The following is an 8573-nucleotide window of genomic DNA, read 5'->3' on the forward strand; positions in this document are numbered from 1 at the left end:
TAAATCTCTAAATGTACAGTCTTTCACGGACGTAGGGAGTAGGTTGAGCACTTCAGCGTGAGCGTGTGTGTTGCGTCGTGTGTTGTGTGCCGCATGGGTGCATGAGTGTTGTGTGCGTCCATGTGTACATGTGAGTGTTGCATGTTGCATGCATGCATGCATGGGGCTTACTCCCTCCCATTGACATGTTCATATTTCAAGCTTCCTCTATTCCCTCCATATGGTGATACTCCCTCTATTCCCAAATATGGAGTAAAAGCCTCCCTCTGTTCCCAAATACGGAGTATTTGTCTTTCTACAGATTTCAACAAGTCACTAGGTACGGAGCAAAATGAGTGAAGTGAGCGTAGAGGCATAGGGATACTGTAGAAAGGAAGTCCTCGCGATCCATTATTCCCCATCTCGGTCAGACAGAACTATTAAACTAGTCTTCACAGTGAAGTGACAATACATGCTGTAGCAGATGGGACACGTAATTAATAAGCTGAACCAGCGTGTTGGTGCTACTAAATCAGCCTTACCCAGTACTGCCATCATGTTTGCCAGTAGAGCATGCTTCCGCAAATACGCCTACGCACCTCTGTCCTCCATTAACTGACATATGGGCCCTGTTATGGTAGACCCACATGTCATCGGTGTAACTATTTACACTCCGAAGGATGGTTTATCCTGGTAGTAGTACTAGTAGAATTGATATTTAATGCACTTTCTTCCCTGTCTTCCAATCTTCTTCCTCCTCTCTTCTTCTTCCTCCTCTCTTCCCCATCATCGGCCGCACACAATTTACCCCCGCTCACTGCTCGCCCGCCCGCACCGTATTCCTTGGTAGCTCGCTCGTACCATATCCCCTCGCTCACTGCTCGGCCACACGAGGAGAAGCTTCTTCGCTCGCCTGCCCGAGTCCACTTCCCCGCTGGCTCGCAGGCACCGAAAACCCCAATGGCAGAACCGACTGACAGCAGAGCCGCGATTGGAATTCCCTACCGATGTTCTCTTGGAGCAGATCTATAGTCATATGGACCTACTCAACACCGTCCGTCTGGCCGAATGCTCGGTGTCTTTGTACCATCTACTCGTCTGCAACCGGCCGACTCTTTTCAAGACACCCTGCTTGCTGATGCCCGATCCTCGCAGGTGGACCAGACACTGACTTGACGATCCTACGGAGGTTGTCATGGTGCCTCTCGACATGCTACCACTACCCATCCACCTATCCTTCATGCGCGACCACTACTGGGCGGGCATGAAGGCCAACTGGATCGTCCTCATCCACCAATCCAGTAGTTCGTGGCATCTCGTGGATATCTACACCCAGCGAGAGATCACCCTTCCAGCGTTGGATACCGCCGCCATCGAGCCTCGCGGCCCACCGGACACTCCTGCCTACTATGCACGAGACGCGTCAAGCTTTTGGCTCGACCTATGTTTGCAGAAAGTTGTAATCTGCGAAGTGCCCACACCTACATGGATTACAAGCTCATTGCCTTGTTCAACATGGGATTAGTCTATCTGGAATCCGGTCGACATACATGGTTATGGCTCATCATCAATCCTGTTGAGGCAACATTTCTGTCTGATGCTATAGTGCATGATGGCATTGTTTACGCGGTCGACGCACAGATTGGCTGCCTATACTGGTGGAATCTATCGTCGTGTAATTCTTCTTTCTCATCTCATCTTTACCTTATGAATATGATTGCATGTTCATCATTACAAATTTAGAATACATAGCATGTCTATAACCACATCATTGTTATATGTTCTTCTCATTTCCTAGATTTTTATGACCACACATGTTATTGTTAGAGTTGATATGAGAACAATTGGCATCTAATGATTGTTAGAATACATATTATGAGCATAACATCATGATTGCTATATGTTACTCGCATTTCCAAGATTTTTATAACAACGCATGTTATTGCTTAGAGTTGATATGAGAACAGTAGTAGTAAGTGCTATTGTAGAATATGAGTAGGCGCTGTCATAGCTATTTTCCTCTCATTGTTACATGATGTTTGAACCATGACATATTGCTAGAATATGAAAGCCATTGGCCTATTTTTTTAACTTTGGGTATGATTATGACCACGTCATTCCAATTCTCTATCTATGATATGTGTCACTGTTATAATAATCTTAATTCCACACATACTCTGAACATGATTGTTTATTTTTGTCCTTTTGGTCTCCAATTTAAATCGTTGCAGCAGACGCAAATGCACTGGCCTTCATGATTCCAGGACCTGGAATCATACCAGCCGATGGGTGGTGGTTTATCGCTCGTTCAGCTGACGGCGGTCATTTGATGCTCATTCGCACATACCAAATTGACAAAACCATTACATGAAACCACATGCAGTACAATGCATGGGGCGTTCGTGACATTGATGGCTATGGCTGCTTCATGTTCGAGAAAGATCCCAGCTCCGTTGGGCCTGGCATATTCAACTGGAGGCGGGTTTATAGCCTCGGCAACCACTCCTTGTTCCTCGGGCTCAATTATCCGATCATCCAACCAATCATCGATCATATCACCGGCGATGATTACCGTGCTATGCAACTTCCATTCGCGAGGGGGGACTGTGTTTATGCATCATACCATGGGTTTCATGAATCACCATATCCAGAGATTCGTTGACACAGCTTGTTGCCAGATAATCTTCAGTGTGCGAAAGGCATCAAGCTTCCATGCGATGGATGGCTTTTGCAAACCCGACATGCGGCGATGTGGTTCATGCCAACAGCAAATATGCACAACTTGATTCGTGCTGATATCTAGATTGAGCCATGTATTCTACTGTTGTAGCATGATGCTCTTTTGTTGGATATTATGTACCGTTGTTAGTTTGAAGCACTTCTCTGGTTTGAAGGATAGATACCTTCCTGGGATCAAGTGCATCCTAACTCACCTACGTAGGATGTACTGATAATGATGATGGACTATGTGTGTGTGTATATATATATATATATATATATATATATATATATATATCAGTTAGGCTTCAAGTGTGTACTTGTTAGTGAAACCTATGTATAAAATTGTGACACTAAATACGACTAGTAAGTAGTACAGTAGCAGTACTAGTATATGTCGGTCAAATTATTCATCATGTCCACACATTGAATTGACGTGACAACACCCTGCGCGTGAGGTGACACAAGAACCTCGGCGGCGTGTTGTGGTATTCTGGACTTCAGATTTGGAGTACCACTTATCTGTCGAAATCTTTCATCATTCACTTAAAACAGTCGATTGATCATACATTGAGTACCATATAACTGGAATTACCGATGCAAGTCAAAGAAGGATTGGCCGATGCTGCCGGCTAGCATCAAGTTCGATCCCACGGATCAGGAGCTGATCGAGCACCTTGAGGCCAAAGTGAGTGCTGGAAGCACGAGATTTCGGTCTCTCATCGATTTGTTCATACCAACCATTGACAGCGAGCACGACATATGCTACACCCAACTTGAGAAACTTCCAGGTAAGACACCGACCGGCCGTCTACTTGCACAAACATATTCCTTTGTTTATAGCTCTATTTTTCTTTTTAGACGCAGACCTGGTGAAGCAATTACAATTTGACAGTTAATAAAAAGTGAAACAAGTGACTACAACATGCCAAAGATGTTATGAAAATGCCAACTACGTACACTAAAACCTGTATTCCACAATACTGCAGGTATCACACTGAGTGGCCTAAGGAAGCATTTCTTCCAGCGCAATTCCAGGGCATTCAAAAGGGGCACGTGGACGCGTCGCAAGATACAGTCGGAGTGCGGCATGCATGCGATGTGGCACAAGACCGGCAATACCTTGCCGGTGATGGTCAACGGCCGGCAGACGGGCAGCAAAAAAGGTTCTGGTGACGCACACCAACAAGAACTTCGACCAGCAGAGGACCAACTGGGTGATGCATCAGTACCACCTCGGGGACCTGGAACAAGAGAAGGAGCGGGACCTGGTCCTCTGCAAGATTTTCTACCAGACGAACACTAGGGCCAGGAGTAAAAAGATTATTGGTTAGTTTGGTATTGGTAGTTGTACTACCTTGTCGTCCGCAAGTTGGTATTGTTGTTAACGATCTTTTGGTATGAACTTGCATTTGCTTCCAACCATCATGACGAGGGTCGACATGGATATAAAGCTGAATCATTTGTTTCGAAACGAATTTTCAGGCACCTGGTTTTTATTTGATGGGTAGCATAAGCACCTGCCGTTCGAATTCCCAGTTTTCCAATTTTTTCGAAACAAGTGCATGCCCTTATTATCACGATGAAAAAACAATATCCCTGCTGCATCCCAGTTATTAGTCTATACTTGCACAATTTTCTCGTTTATTGAGCACGTATATTGTTTTTTCAGGTCGAACAAGTTTCAACTGGGCTGTAGACTGCCCAGGGTTAGTTTTGTTTTTAACAGGCCCAACCCATGACGACAACGGGGCACAAAGATCCAGCAGGTATCTACTGGCCTCTGGCCCGCTAGCGTTAGTTATATTTTCTCCTACAACATCCGTAGGCAGTTTTTTTACTGAATCAAACACACAGCCCAGTTCAATTTTCCTCTTGAAACGCATGTCCTACATCCGTTTTCTAATCTCTACCTATAGTTTTACTAGTTCATATACACGTATCATTATATTGAAAACACATAAAAATCCCTTTTCATATTTACATCCTTATTTTTGTTGTTTTTTGCCACCTAGCGCTGAATTTTTTACCACTGGTTTTCCCTTAAACCAACTCAATTGTCCCACGTCTTATTTGCTTACAAAAACAAAATGATTTTTTTGGCAAATCAATAAGTTCTTAAAAAATGTTTATCATTTCGGGATCACAACAGTTCGGACTCCACCGAAATACGCAAAATAAGGTTGAACTTTTTGACCGTGGTCCTGGGCAGAAAATGGGATGTAATAAATCATTTAAGAATTAGCACATGGGCTGCAAATTATAAAAAATAGCAAATGGGCTTTATGTTGTCTGCCACAGATTTGGAGGCTGGCTTGTGGGCCTACTAAGTTCATGCGTACACAAGGTTTATCAAAAAAGAAACTTAGTTAACAATCGACTCTACCAGCGTCAGACCGTTACATGTCAATCTAATGGCAATCGTGCTTCTTCAGTCTCTGATCTTCCTGCCCCAGCCACCCAAACCAGCGCCGTCAGAAGAGCCTGCTCCCGCCTCCCGTGGCTGGCTATGCCGCCGGGCAGGCCTCACGGCCCCATCATACTCGCATCTCTGGCCTGTCTATCCCTCTACTCACCCACACCTCCTGTTACTTTCCGGCGACAGTAGCTGAACCAGTCAACCCTCGTACTCTCCACCGCGTGGGCAGCCACAGCCGTGTCTTCCCCTACTCTATGTCGTTCCCTTCGTAGGCCTCGCCGTCGTCCACCGCCCTGGTGCTTTTGGTGCGGCGTGGTCAACGATGTCCATCCAACGGCCATAGTGCTTCTTCAACCTCGGGTCTTCTTGCCCCAGCCGCCCAAAGCGGCACCAATCGTGCCGCATGCTGCTGCCTCCCGTGGCCGGCTGTGCTGCCGCGGAGGCCTCACCGCCCCCATACTACTCCCACCGCTGGCCAGGCCATCCCTCCACTCACCCGCTCCCCCTGTTATTCTGCGGCGACGGCAGCCTCACACCGCAGCCGAACCAGTGAACCCTCGTACTCCCCTCCGCGTGGGCATCCACTGTCGCGTCTTCCCCGACTCCGCGTCGTCCCCTTCCTAGGCCTCGCCATCATCCACCGCCGTGGTGCTCTCGGCGCGGCATGGTCAATGTGGTCAACGACCGACTTCCATCGGAAAAGTACTGTACATGGAGAGGCTGACAGCTAGGTCCACGGCAGCCGCAAGGAAGTGCCTCCTTATTACGCGCAAAATAATTATTCCTCCACCTGACAGCAAGGACCCACCGGACGGGCCACCAGTATTTCGTGAAAAAAAGTTCCCCCCCTGACTGCTGGGAGCCACCGGACGAGGCACCGTATTTCGCGAAAGAACATTTCCCCCTGACTGCTGGGACACACCGGATGGACCATCGTATTTCGTGAAAAAAACGTTCCCCCCGCTGTCAGCTCGGACCCACCGGAAGTGACTCCTTATTACACACAAAAATGAATACTCCTCTGCTAGCTAGGACCCACCATGGTGGGAGGTTGACTTGTGGGCCTACTAAGTTGACGGGGACGGAGGGCTTTGTCAACTTAGTAAATATGAATGATTCTAGCTCCAGTGATCGTACGATGTCCATCCAACGGCCGTCGTGCTTCTTCAATCTCTACTCTTCCTGCTCCAGCCACTCAAACAAGTGCCGGCAGGACTGCCTGCTCCCTCCTCCCCGCGGCCGGCTGTGCTGCCGCGCAGGCCTCACCGCCCCACCATACTCACATCGTTGGCCTAGCCATCCCTCTACTCACCCACACCTGCTGTTATTCTCTGGCGACGGCAGACGAACTAGTAAACCCTCGTACAGTCATACTCCCCTCCAGGTGGAAAACAACTGCCAAGTCTTCCCTGCCTCCACGTCGTGCCCTTCCTAGGCCTCGCCGTCGTCCACCGCCCTGGTGCTCTCGGCGCGGCCTGGTCAACATGGTCAACGATCGACATGCATCTGAAGTGGACTGTACGTGGAGAGGCCGACAGCTGGGTCCACGACCGCACGCAAGGAAATGCCTCGTTATAACGTGCAAAATAATGATTCCTCCACCTGACATCAGGGACCCACCGAAAGGGCCTCTGTATTTCGCGAAAAAAAATGTTACCGCCGCTGACAGCTAGGACCCACCAGCTATATCTTCGCATGCAAGGAAGTGCCTCCTTATTACGCACAAAAAATGAATACTCCCCCTGTTAGCTGGGACCCAGTATAGTGGCAGGCTGACTTGTGGGCCTACTAAGTTGACGGAGACGGAGGGCTTTGTCAACTTAGTCAATATGCACGATTCTAGCTCCAGTGACCGTACGATGTCCATCCAATGGTCGTAGTGCTTCTTCAACCTATGGATTCTTGCTCCAGCCGCCTAAACCAGCGCCGGTCATGCCTCGTGCTCCTGCCTCCCGTGGCCAGCTGCGATGCGGCGGAGGCCTCACCGCCCCCTACTACTCCCACCGCAGCAGGCCATCCCTCTACTCACCCACACCCACTATTATTCTGCAGCGACGGCAGCCTCACACCGTAGTGAACCAGTGAACCCTCGTACTCCTCTACGCGTGGGCATCCACTGCCGCATATTCCCCGGCTCCGCGTCATCCCCTTCCTAGGCCTCGCCGTCGTCCACTGCCCTGGTGCTCTCGACGCGGTGCGGTCAACGTGGTCAAGGAACGGCTTCCATCGGACGTGGAGTGTACATGGAGAGGCTGACAGCTGGGTCCACGGTCGCAGCAAGGAAGTGCCTCCTTGTTACTCTCAAAATAATTATTCCTCCTCCTGACAGCAGGGACCCACCGGACGGGCCACCGTATTTCACGAAAAAAACATTTCCCCCTGACTGCTGGGAGCCACCAGCTACATCTTCGCATGCAAGGAAATGCATCTAGGAAAAAATGATTCGCCCCCTGCCTGCTGGGACCCACCAGCTACATCTTCGCAGGCAAGGAAGTGCCAGACAGTCAGGACCCACCTGGTCGAAGCGTACGTAGCGTTGTCATTCTGGTCGCGAACGTGTATGTACATAGTGGTCGTTGTAGAGGCGCGCACGTGTCGTAGTAGAGGCGCGCACGTAGCATGTACACGTACGTACAGTGACCAGGGTGCAAGAAAGAAAATACGGCCATGTATGTATATACGGGCAGGGTCTCGAATGCCTACTTGCGCATACGTACGACCAGGGCTCGTGTACATGGCTGCGTCGAAACGGAGAAACAGCATCGTCATCGTGTTCATGCGGAGGCAATGGAATGCGTCGTGTTCATGGGGAGGCAACGGAATGCATCGTGTTCATGTGGAGGCAATGGAATGCGTCGTGTTCATCTGGAGGCAACGGAACGCGTGGGAGCCAAACGGCTGGGTCAGAACGGAATACGTCGTCGTGTTCATCGGCAGGGCTTGGACGGAACAGGCGATGGAAATGAGGCATGGCATACCGCAGAACGGATGAAACGGCCTTGTGTTTGACCGGCCATGTTCGAAACGGGACCCTGTTCATTGGCAGGGGCCTGGAGTACCCCAAAATGGAGGAAACGAATTTCCTACGGTCGAAACGGGGGTCCTATTGATCGGGAGGCGTGTGGCATACCGCAAAATGGATGAATTAGACTTGTGTTGGAGCAGTATGGTCGAAACGGGGGTCCTGTTCATCGGGAGGGGTGTGGCGTACTACAAAACGGGACTCCACGAGATACTATTCATCTCCACCGTCGACCTCCTCCAGCCTCCACAGGCTCCTGTTTATCCAGCCTCCACTGCGCTCTACTCCACCGGCTACTGTTCAACCACCCCTCCACGGGCATCCCTCCACCGTCTACTGTGCATCCAGCCCTCCACGGGGTCGTCTTGTTCATCCAACCCTCCACACCACGGGGTCCTGTTCATCCAGCCCCAACCGGCTCGATTGATCTGGGTC

This window comes from Triticum aestivum, chromosome 6B (genome assembly GCF_018294505.1).
Source record: "Triticum aestivum cultivar Chinese Spring chromosome 6B, IWGSC CS RefSeq v2.1, whole genome shotgun sequence".
Classification (NCBI taxonomy): domain Eukaryota; kingdom Viridiplantae; phylum Streptophyta; class Magnoliopsida; order Poales; family Poaceae; genus Triticum; species Triticum aestivum.